Here is a 13,760-nt window from a genome sequence, read left to right as displayed (position 1 = left end):
AATGACTCTGCTAAGCTTTTTATTTCCTTCATGTGCAACAGCTGTCTTACTCATCAACTACTCAGTATTTTATATAATTTTCAATATATTTAATTTCTCTTACCAGTGTCTTTAATGAACTACTCGACGTGATGGTAACTGTTGTATTTCTCTCCTCAAGTACAAGTGTTCTGAGTGGATCACCGGAGACTTTAAAAGATTTACCTGGCTGCTTAGACTGGGCAAAAAGTTAACGTATTCACCTATACACTTGTCTCTGTTTGCCTATAGAAGTCATCACTACTGAATTTTGTGAGTCTGCCGTTGTGCGAGCGAAGCAATGTCTGCCAAGTCGTCACTTCTGTGTATCACAGAGAGCTCTGTCTCCTGGGTTCGCCTAATCAACACTGGTTCACCAAGGTTAGAGCCAGTGAACACTGGTTCACCAAGGTTAGAGCCAGTGAACACTGGTTCACCAAGGTTAGAGACAGTGAACACTGGTTCACCAAGGTTAGAGACAGTGAACACTGGTTCACCAAGGTTAGAGCCAGTGAACACTGGTTCACCAAGGTTAGAGCCAGTGAACACTGGTTCACCAAGGTTAGAGCCAGTGAACACTGGTTCACCAAGGTTAGAGCCAGTGAACACTGGTTCACCAAGGTTAGAGCCAGTGAACACTGGTTCACCAAGGTTAGAGCCAGTGAACACTGGTTCACCAAGGTTAGAGCCAGTGAACACTGGTTCACCAAGGTTAGAGCCAGTGAACACTGGTTCACCAAGGTTAGAGCCAGTGAACACTGGTTCACCAAGGTTAGAGCCAGTGAACACTGGTTCACCAAGGTTAGAGCCAGTGAACACTGATTCACCAAGGTTAGAGCCAGTGAACACTGGTTCACCAAGGTTAGAGCCAGTGAACACTGGTTCACCAAGGTTAGAGCCAGTGAACACTGGTTCACCAAGGTTAGAGCCAGTGAACACTGTTTCACCAAGGTTAGAGCCAGTGAACACTGGTTCACCAAAGTTAGAGCCAGTGAACACTGGTTCACCAAGGTTAGAGCCAATGAACACTGGTTCACCAAGGTTAGAGACAGTGAACACTGGTTCACCAAGGTTAGAGCCAGTGAACACTGGTTCACCAAGGTTAGAGACAGTGAACACTGGTTCACCAAGGTTAGAGCCAGTGAACACTGGTTCACCAAGGTTAGAGCCAGTGAACACTGGTTCACCAAGGTTAGAGATAGTGAACACTGGTTCACCAAGGTTAGAGCCAGTGAACACTGGTTCACCAAGGTTAGAGCCAGTGAACACTGGTTCACCAAGGTTAGAGCCAGTGAACACTGGTTCACCAAGGTTAGAGCCAGTGAACACTGGTTCACCAAGGTTAGAGCCAGTGAACACTGGTTCACCAAGGTTAGAGACAGTGAACACTGGTTCACCAAGGTTAGAGACAGTGAACACTGGTTCACCAAGGTTAGAGCCAGTGAACACTGGTTCACCAAGGTTAGAGCCAGTGAACACTGGTTCACCAAGGTTAGAGCCAGTGAACACTGGTTCACCAAGGTTAGAGCCAGTGAACACTGGTTCACCAAGGTTAGAGCCAGTGAACACTGGTTCACCAAGGTTAGAGCCAGTGAACACTGGTTCACCAAGGTTAGAGCCAGTGAACACTGGTTCACCAAGGTTAGAGCCAGTGAACACTGGTTCACCAAGGTTAGAGACAGTGAACACTGGTTCACCAAGTTTAGAGACAGTGAACACTGGTTCACCAAGGTTAGAGACAGTGAACACTGGTTCACCAAGGTTAGAGACAGTGAACACTGGTTCACCAAGGTTAGAGACAGTGAACACTGGTTCACCAAGGTTAGAGACAGTGAACACTGGTTCACCAAGGTTAGAGACAGTGAACACTGGTTCACCAAGGTTAGAGACAGTGAACACTGGTTCACCAAGGTTAGAGACAGTGAACACTGGTTCACCAAGGTTAGAGACAGTGAACACTGGTTCACCAAGGTTAGAGCCAGTGAACACTGGTTCACCAAGGTTAGAGCCAGTGAACACTGATTCACCAAGGTTAGAGCCAGTGAACACTGGTTCACCAAGGTTAGAGCCAGTGAACACTGGTTCACCAAGGTTAGAGCCAGTGAACACTGGTTCACCAAGGTTAGAGCCAGTGAACACTGGTTCACCAAGGTTAGAGACAGTGAACACTGGTTCACCAAGTTTAGAGACAGTGAACACTGGTTCACCAAGGTTAGAGACAGTGAACACTGGTTCACCAAGGTTAGAGACAGTGAACACTGGTTCACCAAGGTTAGAGACAGTGAACACTGGTTCACCAAGGTTAGAGACAGTGAACACTGGTTCACCAAGGTTAGAGACAGTGAACACTGGTTCACCAAGGTTAGAGACAGTGAACACTGGTTCACCAAGGTTAGAGCCAGTGAACACTGGTTCACCAAGGTTAGAGACAGTGAACACTGGTTCACCAAGGTTAGAGACAGTGAACACTGGTTCACCAAGGTTAGAGACAGTGAACACTGGTTCACCAAGGTTAGAGACAGTGAACACTGGTTCACCAAGGTTAGAGACAGTGAACACTGGTTCACCAAGGTTATGAATCCTGTTGTGGATTGAGAGATAATGTTTGTAAATAATTTCGTCTGTTTGCGAAATGTGCAGCAAATATCGCGCCTAATAGGCCGAACTTCCTCAAAAATTTGACTCTTCTCAAACACTCTTTTATAGAGTGATACAATTTTTTTTCATGGATGATATAAAAAATTAGATTTTTGATCCAAAATTTCGAAACGTCACCTAATCTAAATTCTACTAGGTATAGAAAAGGTCAGTTTAAATATATTTATTTTTAGCGTTATGTTTAGGCTGGTTTCTGGTGATTTATGGCAATAACAAATTTTTTTCAGCTAATTCAGGAAAAGAAACCTTTGCGATATATATATATATATATATATATATATATATATATATATATATATATATATATATATATATATATATATATATATATATATATATATATATATATATATGTCGTGCCGAATATGTAAATCTGGTCAATTAGCAAGAACTCATTTACAGTTAAGTCCTTTCTGAAATTTTCTGCTATACGTTTAAAGATAGATTTTTTTCATTAATGTTAATGTAAAAATTTATAATTTTGCACCAAAAGAATCTTAGAAAACTTACCTAACCTTATTATAACAAGAACAATTTATTTTAGCCTAACTCAACTAAATATATTTTAGATTTGTTTACAATAATTTAATACTAAACAAACACAGTGAAATATATTCTGTTTCGTTAGGTTCAGAATGATTTTGGCGAAATTGTTGCATACACAAATTTTCGCTTGTCTTATATGGCAAGATGAGCGTTGCTATTTAAGCCAAGATCGCAAGTTCTGCCTATTCGGCAACACACACACACACACACATATATATATATATATATATATATATATATATATATATATATATATATATATATATATAGATTCGTCTCTCAACCTGTGGGTTGAGAGGACGCTTTCTGAGCCTGCTCCTGCTAACACCTGGTGGCGAACCGTGTACTACAGTATGCAAGATGGCGGACCTACAGGGTGAAAGAGTAAACACGGTCTGTGTTGAATTCATTCGTGGCTCTCTCAGCGGGGCAATGATGCATGTCTTGTTGCCTACACTTATTCGCGACGTCTACGGCATCCCCAACGAGGAATTATATGGTGTAGCTCTCAATGAAATGTCAAGGATTTTTGTGAAATTCGCAAATGCCGGCTTTTACTCCAAGATTGTGGAAGCTTTTCAAGAGAGAAAAATGGCGGTGAATTCAGCTGTAGAAGTATGTCTGCATGACGTCTCCACATACGTCACCTGGGTCAAAGTAAGGAGTGTGCCTTTCGAGGTGGAGGAGTATGATCTTCGGAAAGTTTTTGGTAAATACGGCACGGTACATGCAGCGACCAAGGGAGTGTGGAGGGAGGGCCCATACGAGAGGTTCCTGGAGGCCCCTTCACCCTCAAGATGACATTAAAACAGCCAATTCCATCTTATGTTCATCTGGAAAACTACAGGACCCAGGTTTTTGTTCACTGTGCAGGCCAACAGAAGACATGCAGATTATGCAACTTATATGACCATATGGCTGCTCAGTGCTCCAGGCGCCTGGTTGTTTGCATCCGGGAACCTTCTTCTGTGGTCCTAAGAACCAAGGCCTTCGATCTGGGGACTGGTCCCTCGACTGGACAGGGGACAAAGCTTTGGAGTGAGGAGGTACAACAAGAGGAAACGTGGTCTATGGCATGTGCCACCCTGTCGGTGGACACTACAAACGTGCCTGTGCCATCTGTGGGGCCTGCGGAGCTTGTGGAGTTGTCACAGGAAAGCTTGCTGGAGAATGTGCTACACGATCTCCTGGATGGGGCAGAGCATGGCCCTGACGTTCCACCAGTGTCAAGAGGTGGTGAAGGATGATTTGCCGAATGTGGGGGACCTGGACGAAACTACAACGACACGGTTGCAGGGGGTGGTGGTGGAAGTCCACTAGGAGGCTTCGTCTCGTGAGATATTTGTGGAAGGTGGTTCCCAAAAACTGACGGCGGGAGTGTCGGTTATGGACGATGTCCTGACACCGGGACAGCGTCCAGGGAAGAAATTATGGTAGAAAGTGGCTGAGGCGCCTCTTGCAGAAGGGGTTGTGGCAAGCACCCAGCATACTGGTAGGGCACGAGGGGGTTAGGGGGGCCTTGGGAAGTCAAAGGTCAGAGAAGGTCAGTGTAATGTACGTTTGGGAACAGGAAAAACCAACAAACATTGAGGAAAACCTCCTTTTGTGAATTCAAGTGTGTTACCATCAATGTAAATGGCCTGTGGGCGGAGGTTAAGTGTGTATGGATGGAGTGGTTTTTGTGCAGGTACGCTATTGATGTATGTTTCATACAAGAACACAATTATAAGTTTGGGCGAGACTTATGGTTAAAAAGTTCTTTAAAATTTAAGGATGGGGTAGCTATAGCGGTGAAGGAGTCCAGCCCTTGGCGTGTCTTGAGATGGGAGGAGGGGGGAGGTCGGAGGGTGGTGAAGGTAGATGGGTACTGGGGTGAGGTGAGGGTTTGTTTTATTGGAGTTTACATGACTGCAGAAAGCAACTCTAAAGTTAAAATAGATTTCGTTAGGGAGGTTTTAACGTTTTACACTCGGGGTTTGGCTTTAATTACGGTCATGGGTGGGGATTGGAATTGCATTATATGCCACGGCGATGTTGAGCCGAGGGGGGCAGGGTGCGTTTTACCTGTCTTAAGGAATCTGCTGGGGGATGCAGGGGTTTATGACGTGGTGAGGCAGGGTGGGTGGGTTTGTAGCACACTTTCGTCCACAGTGGCTATGCGGCCCATCTGGATAGACTTTATGTAACACAAGGAATTCAAGTAGGGTGCAGTGCTCGCAGACTTGGACTGGGATGGAATGATGTGGGTTTATCCAGGGTATTGGAAACTGAACGTGCGACTATTGGAGGGGGAGGGAGATGGGTCCGCTTTTCAGGATTGGTGGAAGAATCTCTGGGAAACGCGACGGGCAGGTGAATGTTTGTTGGAATGGTGGGAAACATGTGCCAAACCCGGAATAGCAAGTTATTATAAGAAGCGAGGGAAGGAGGAGGCGAGGTGGAGGTTTGGGCTACAAAACTATCTGGAGGGGCAGATTAATGATTACTATATGGGGGCGGGAGTAGTAGGTATGACGACATTGAACATCTCTGTAGTCGACTTGCAGAAATTCACAATGAAAGGTTCAATGCAGTTAGAGTCAGAGCAGGTATGGAAGAGGTACTATGGGGTGACAAACCTTTGGGATGTGTCTTGCGCAAATTTAGGGTCAGACAATAGGCGACGTCCCTCTTGCAATTGGAAGTATGCACGGATTTGGGTGGTTACCTGCAGGGTCAGGTGCTCCTCACTACGGATAGCATGAGTTTTTATGCTGATCTTTGGTTTGGGGAAAAGCTATGGTGGGGAGTAGGGGATGTTCATGCGGGTGGCCTGTGGGGAGGGATTTCAGAAAAGTTATAAGTGACAGGGATAGGACGATACTAGAAGGTAGAATTCGAGTGGAGGAGGTAGAGGCGGCGATTTTTAGTGTGAGTAAAGGAAAGGCACTAGGTATAGATGGCATTTCGAATGATTTTTATAGGGCACATTGGGGAAGTATTAAGAATTGTTTGGTTGATGTATTGAATTGCATGCTCACGGAGGGGAGGTTAGGTATGTCACAAAGTACAGGGGTAGTTGTGTTGGTGCCCAAAAAGGGAGGGGGGAGGGGTCTGAGTGCATATAGAGCAATATCTCTTATGTGCTCAGACTATAAACTCTGCAAAAGTTTTAGGAAACAAAATGAGGAAGGTTATGGGGTCGGTTATTCACGAGGGACAGCTAGGCATACCAGGTAGAACCATGAGGGAAGGACATGTACATATTAGAGAGCTTTTGGGGGAATGTCAAGGGATGGTGTCCTCAGGCTTGACTGGCAAAATGCTTGCGACTGTGTTGATAGAGATTTATTGAGGCTTATTTTATTGAAGCAGGGTTTTAGAAAGGGGACTGTAAGATGGGTTGATACTTTGTATGCCTCGGCTATGGCACGAGTACAGGTAAACGGTAAGTTGGGACAGCCGGTCCATATGGAAAGGGGTTTGAGGCAAGGGTGTCCCCTCTCCCAGCTGCTTTTTGCTTGTATACAAAACCCCTTTTATGAAATGGTGGATGGTGTTTTGGGGCATGGAGCGCTGAGCAGTGACCGTGCAACGCGTGTGATCGGGTACGTAGATGATACCACGATATTGTTAAAAGGGGAGGAGGATTTGCAGGCCGTGGGATGGATTGTTGAGATTTTTGGAGGCAGAGACTGGCATGTGCGTCAATAAGGCAAAATCGAAATTATTGGAGGTGGGTACATGGGTGGGGGCGAAAGGTACGGGTGGTCAATTGTGGTGCAGCTTAAAATATGTGGTATCGTGTACATGGCAGATGAGAGGGAGGGCAGAAGGGTAAATTCTGAGTTGGTGGTTAACAAGGCTTTAGATCGACTTCGGGGGTTAAGAGCTGGGTATGTCTCATTGCAACAGAGGGCAGTAGTGGTTAATACACTTGTTTATAGTAAGGTATGGGATGTGGCTGAGGTGTACCCTTTAAGAGACGTGGATATACAGGAACTGCAGAGAAGGGTCTTACGTTATGTTTGGGGTTTCGGGAGAGCTTGGTTACCTCCGGAGGTTGTCATGACTCATGTTCGTCGTGGGGGGTTAGGTCTCTTGGCTTTGGGGCCACGGGTGAAGGCCCTCTTATGTAAGCAGCGGTTCCTTAGGGCGGGCGGTGAGAACAGCATCCGGGTGGGTCAGGTAATGATCGAAATGCGTAAATGGTGGAGCAGCAGGGGATTAATCGAATGCGAGGACATGTTGCGTTTGTTGCTACAGTTGAGAAATGTGCAACGGATCTGGGTGGGGCAAATGGTCAGTATATGTTGTAGGGAAATTGTGCAGAGGTTGTCTGTTTTTCCGCTGAATAATTGTGGGGAAATATGGGACGGGTTTTGTAAACTTAAGTTGGCACCCAGGGTTCGTGAATTGCTGTACAGATTTGTCATGGAGATTTTAGCATCAAAATCGGTCTTAAGTAGGATGGGTTTGGTACGGGAGGCGGATTGCTTATGCTGCAGTCTAAAAGAAGCAGCTTTTCATGCGGTCAACTTTTGTGATACCTTGGACAAAGTTCGTTTGTGGTTGGGGCGGGTTTTCGATTTTCTTAGTGGGGGAAGTATGTCAACCTTATGGGCCTTAACATTGGACGTTAGCGGAGTATCAAGTGAGGTACGAAGAGCAATAATGTACGTGGTGGCTGATTTCCTCTCTATTTCGTGGGGTATGTGGGAAACCGGGGGATCAGTTAGGATCAGAGCAATTGCGGCAGGCATCTACAGAACCTCTTGTAGAAATACTCATATATGGTAGAAGTTGGGATAATAGTTTTCCTGCAAACTTTCGGAGTCTTACTGTTCAAAGGTTGCTGCAACTGGGGGTTGGGTAAGGCAACGAATGGCTGGACTTCCCCCGTAGTAGCACCTAACGGTATGTTCGGGACTTCAGGGTAGAGGGCGGGATTTAATGAGTGGCGTGTATGTATTATGGATGGTTCTGTGCTTCAGTGTGGATGGATGTGGCGTTGTGTGGAACTGAGATTTTGGATTAATTCTAAAATGGTCATGCATCTTGATAATACAGATAAAATGCAATATTTCGGAATATGTTCCAGCCTCTTGCAAGACTGAACCGGTTCCCGACTACGGCTGGGGTTTGGTGAAGTATGTTGGGTCTTTCCTGGGATTCCGGTTGGGTATTTGTTTAGTCATATTGTAAGTGGATGTCATGTTGTTATCACCGCTAAAAATACAACGTTATACTGGCCTTTTAGGGGAATGTTCATAAGCAAACCTGTTGGTGATGTTTGAAAACTTTTGATGAATGGCAAAAAGTTTCATTTGTTTTGTATATGTAGTAGCGTTCACTGCTGTGAGGGGGGGTTGGGGGGTTGGGGGGTTGGGGGGGTTGGGGGGATGTATAATGTCCTATATTGTAATCTTTGGACATTCAAGTTCCATGGGCAGCAGCTTTTGCGGAGCAATATGTTGCTCTGTCACCCGGTGATATCACATGTATTTGTTTTTTTTCACTTATGGTGCAAATAGTCAGTTGATGTTCAGTTAAGCACACTTTACTAATATCACTGTATACAAGCAGGGTATATTTTTTGTGGGTTTACAACAGTCCACTAACACACAGGATGCCACCAACAACAGTCCACTAACACACAGGATGTCCACTAACACACAGGATGCCACCAACAACAGTCCACTAACACACAGGATGCCACCAACAACAGTCCACTAACACAGGATGCCACCAACAACAGGTCCACTAACACACAGGATGCCACCAACAACAGTCCACTAACACACAGGATGCCACCAACAACAGTCCACTAACACACAGGATGCCACCAACAACAGTCCACTAACACACAGGATGCCACCAACAACAGTCCACTAACACACAGGATGCCACCAACAACAGTCCACTAACACACAGGATGCCACCAACAACAGTCCACTAACACACAGGATGCCACCAACCACCAACAACAGTCCACAACACACAGTCCACTAACACACAGGATGCCACCAACAACAGTCCACTAACACAGGATGCCACCAACAACAGTCCACTAACACACATGATGCCACCAACAACAGTCCACTAACACACAGGATGCCACCAACAACAGTCCACTAACACACAGGATGCCACCAACAACAGTCCACTAACACACAGGATGCCACCAACACCAGTCCACTAACACACAGGATGCCACCAACAACAGTCCACTAACACACAGGATGCCACCAACAACAGTCCACTAACACACAGGATGCCACCAACAACAGTCCACTAACACACAGGATGCCACCAACAACAGTCCACTAACACACAGGATGCCACCAACAACAGTCCACTAACACACAGGATGCCACCAACAACAGTCCACTAACACACAGGATGCCACCAACAACAGTCCACTAACACATTATGTAGGATAACATCATGATAACAGATTATGTAGGATAACATCATGATAACAGATTATGTAGGATAACATCATGATAACAGATTATGTAGGATAACATCATGATAACAGATTATGTAGGATAACATCATAACAGATTATGTAGGATATCATGATAACAGATTATGTAGGATAACATCATGATAACAGATTATGTAGGATAACATCATGATAACAGATTATGTAGGATATCATGATAACAGATTATGTAGGATAACATCATGATAACAGATTATGTAGGATAACATCATGATAACAGATTATGTAGGATAACATCATGATAACAGATTATGTAGGATATCATGATAACAGATTATGTAGGATAACATCATGATAACAGATTATGTAGGATAACATCATGATAACAGATTATGTAGGATATCATGATAACAGATTATGTAGTGTCTTCCCTCTAATGTTGAGAACTGTCCAAATATTACTGTCATTATTACTGTCATCATTACTGTCATCATTACTGTCGCCATTACTGTCATTATTACTGTCATTACTGTCGCCATTACTGTCATTATTACTGTCATCATTACTGTCATCATTACTGTCATTATTACTGTCATCATTACTGTCATCATTACTGTCGCCATTACTGTCATTATTACTGTCATCATTACTGTCGTCATTACTGTCATTATTACTGTCATCATTACTGTCGTCATTACTGTCATTACTGTCGTATTACTGTCATCATTACTGTCATTATTGTCATCATTACTGTCATTACTGTCATCATTACTGTCGTCATTACTGTCATCATTACTGTCGTCATTACTGTCATCATTACTGTCATCATTACTGTCATCATTACTGTCGTCATTACTGTCATCATTACTGTCATTACTGCCATCATTACTGTCATCATTACTGTCATTACTGCCATCATTACTGTCGTCATTACTGTCATCATTACTGTCATCATTACTGTCATCATTACTGTCATCATTACTGTCATTACTGTCTTTACTGCCATCATTACTGTCGTCATTACTGTCATCATTACTGTCATCATTACTGTCATCATTACTGTCATCATTACTATTATTACTGTCATCATTACTGCCGTAATTACTGTCATTATTGTCGTCATTACTGTCATCATTGCTGTCATCATTACTGTCATTACTGTCATCATTACTGTCATCATAACTGTCATTACTGTCATCATTACTGTCATCATTACTGTCATCATTACTGTCATTACTGTCATCATTACTGTCATTACTGTCTTCATAATTGTCGTCATTACTGTCATTATAACTATCATCATTACTGCCATTATAACTGTCGTCATTACTGTTATTATAACTATCGTCTTTACTGTCATAACTCATAATTACTGTCATCATTACTGTTATCATAACTGTCATTATAACTGTTTATCATTACTGTCATAACTCGTAATGACTGTCATCAATACTGTAATCATAAGTGTCATCATTACTGTCATCATAACTGTCATCATAACTGTCATCATTACTGTCATTATAACTGTCATCATAACTGTCATCATTACTGTCATTATAACTGTCATAAATCATAATTACTGTCATCATTACTGCCATCATTGCTATCATAACTGTCAGTCATCAATATCATCATAACTGTCATCATTACTGTCATCATAACTGTCATCATAACTGTCATCATTACTGTCATCATTACTGCCATCATTGCTATCATAACTGTCAGTCATCACTATCATAACTGTCATCATTACTGTCATTATAACTGTCATCATAACTGTCATCATAACTGTCATCATTACTGTCATCATAACTGTCATCATTGCTGTCATTATAACTGTCATAACTCATAATTACTGTCATCATAACTGTCATCATTACTGTCATCATAACTGTCATCATAACTGCCATCATTACTGTCATCATAACTGTCATCATAACTGTCATCATAACTGCCATCATTACTGTCGTCATCACTATCATAACTGCCATCATAACTGTCATCATAACTGTCATCCCGCATCATGTTAAAACACCGTCACAGTTACTACAGTCTTCACATATTCTTGACAGGAACACAAAACCCTGTACGATATATCATGTCTTTGTATATGCACAGTCTGGAACCTTTCTATTTTTACTCTGTCTTAAATATACACTGTATAATTTTTGTAACACCCAAGATCATAGTGGACTTTAATAACCAAACAATCCTGACACAATATTTACAATAGTATAATCCTCGTCTTTTTTTCCATTTCTGCAGCAGGACGTTACTTGCCTCTTAAAACAAATATATACAAAGTGGTTATTATAATGACCTACAAATCAACTTGGTCATTGAGAAGTTTTTTTTAAAGAACTTTGCAATTATATTCACTAACTTCATATTCTTTGCATTCTGAAGGTCCAAAAATATAGTGCGATAACTACACAATTGTTTCAATAATTCAAATACTCTCCTTATGATTAATTATACCCACGAGTTGGGAAGACCCCATGTGGGGTGAGTTGGGAAGACCCCATGTGGGGTGAGTTGGGAGGACCACATGTGGGGTGAGTTGGGAGGACCACATGTGGGGTGAGTTGGGAGGACCACATGTGGGGTGAGTTGGGAAGACCCCATGTGGGGTGAGTTGGGAGGACCACATGTGGGGTGAGTTGGGAGGACCACATGTGGGGTGAGTTGGGAGGATCCCATGTGGGGTGAGTTGGGAAGACCCCATGTGGGGTGAGTTGGGAGGACCACATGTGGGGTGAGTTGGGAAGACCCCATGTGGGGTGAGTTGGGAGGACCACATGTGGGGTGAGCTGGGAAGACCCCATGTGGGGTGAACTGGGAAGACTCCATGTGGGGTGAGCTGGGAAGACCCCATGTGGAGTGAGCTGAGAGGACCTCATGTGGGGTAAAGTGGGAAGACCCCAAGTGGGGTGAGCTGAGAAAACCCCGTGTGGGGTGAGCTGGGAAGATGAGATGGACGAAGAATAGCGGTGGAGAGGAGTGTCCACAGTCGAAGAAAAAGAGCCAGGACTTAACCCAGCTACTAGGCGCTCTTGAGACGAACTTGGAGAAAACAGGAAGAGCAGCTGTGTATGCATCGATCTCGTGGTAGTTGAGGTCGCAAGAGAGGGTAGGCAGGTAGGTATATCAGAAGGCAGCACACAGGTGCTAATTATAGGAGTAACTGAGGTGGCAGGTTTGCGGAGGAGCCATTTTCAAACTTTTAGAAGCTACTTCTGTTACTGAAGGTGAAACAGAGGCCTGATGATCTCAAGAACTTGGGTTAGTGTGAAGTGAAGAGGTGATTCACAGGCATAATTGACTGTTCCAGCACTTAGGCCTCTGTAGAGTTCAGTACAAGTATGGTGTCAGAAGGTATGGTGTAGAAGGTAAGGTTTTCCCATGAGGGTTTACTGGAGTCGTCACTATCTTCTTCTAAAGTGGATACATTTGGGGAGTCTACAATGGTGTTAGCAGGTGACTGAGGGTCGACAGGAGCAGTGGAGAGGTGTAATGGTGGGGTAACAGCAGGTTGGGGGGTGTGGGAGACGGTGGTTGAGGCAGCATGCTCATTGTTGTCGGTGGTGGAAATGGTGCCCCGTGGCCTGGTGGGAAAAGCTCTCGCTTCACACGGCGAGGGTCCGGGTTCGATTCCAGGCAAAGGGGTAGAAATACCGGACGTATTTCCTTACACCGGTTGTCTATGTTCACCCATCAGTAGAATGGGTACCTGGGTGTTAGTGGACTGGTGTGGGTCGCATCTTGGGACAAAACTGACCTAATTTGCCCGAAATGCTCTGCATAACAAGCGGCTTTCTATATAGTAGTATGTCATTGATCTCAGCTATGGTCTGTATATCTTGTACGTGTAGAAAAAAAGATATATTATTATTATTATTAAAGGAGCAGTTGCTCGGGCAGGAAACACGTCTGCAGGTGCAGTAAAGTTCACGAGGTTGGGAGGGATCTTAAGGATGTCAGCTGAAACTGTGGAGTTCGGGATATTGAAAGCAGGCATGTTGTTCAGACGGAATAGTTCGTTAATAGTGGTGTTGAAAATGCCATACACCATGCAGGAAGCACCGTCGGGAAGTGGAGAGAGTTGCTAGGC

The 13,760-nt window shown here is 43.9% G+C and overlaps 1 long non-coding RNA gene across 1 annotated transcript in view; it reads right to left on the bottom strand.

The window, feature by feature from the left end:
- LOC138851613 (uncharacterized) overlaps nucleotides 1–338 on the bottom strand; it is a 62,259-nt gene extending 61,921 nt beyond the window's left edge. Inside the window, exon 1 of the long non-coding RNA XR_011391302.1 lies at nucleotides 243–338. This is a non-coding gene — a long non-coding RNA (uncharacterized lncRNA). The remainder of the gene's footprint in view (nucleotides 1–242) is intronic.
- Nucleotides 339–13,760: the final 13,422 nt, after the last annotated feature.

The sequence above is a fragment of the Cherax quadricarinatus genome, unplaced genomic scaffold, assembly GCF_038502225.1.
Source record: "Cherax quadricarinatus isolate ZL_2023a unplaced genomic scaffold, ASM3850222v1 Contig1225, whole genome shotgun sequence".
Taxonomy (NCBI): domain Eukaryota; kingdom Metazoa; phylum Arthropoda; class Malacostraca; order Decapoda; family Parastacidae; genus Cherax; species Cherax quadricarinatus.
The sequence above is the reverse complement of the archived record's forward strand: the minus strand, read 5'-3'. Positions and strand labels throughout refer to the sequence as shown.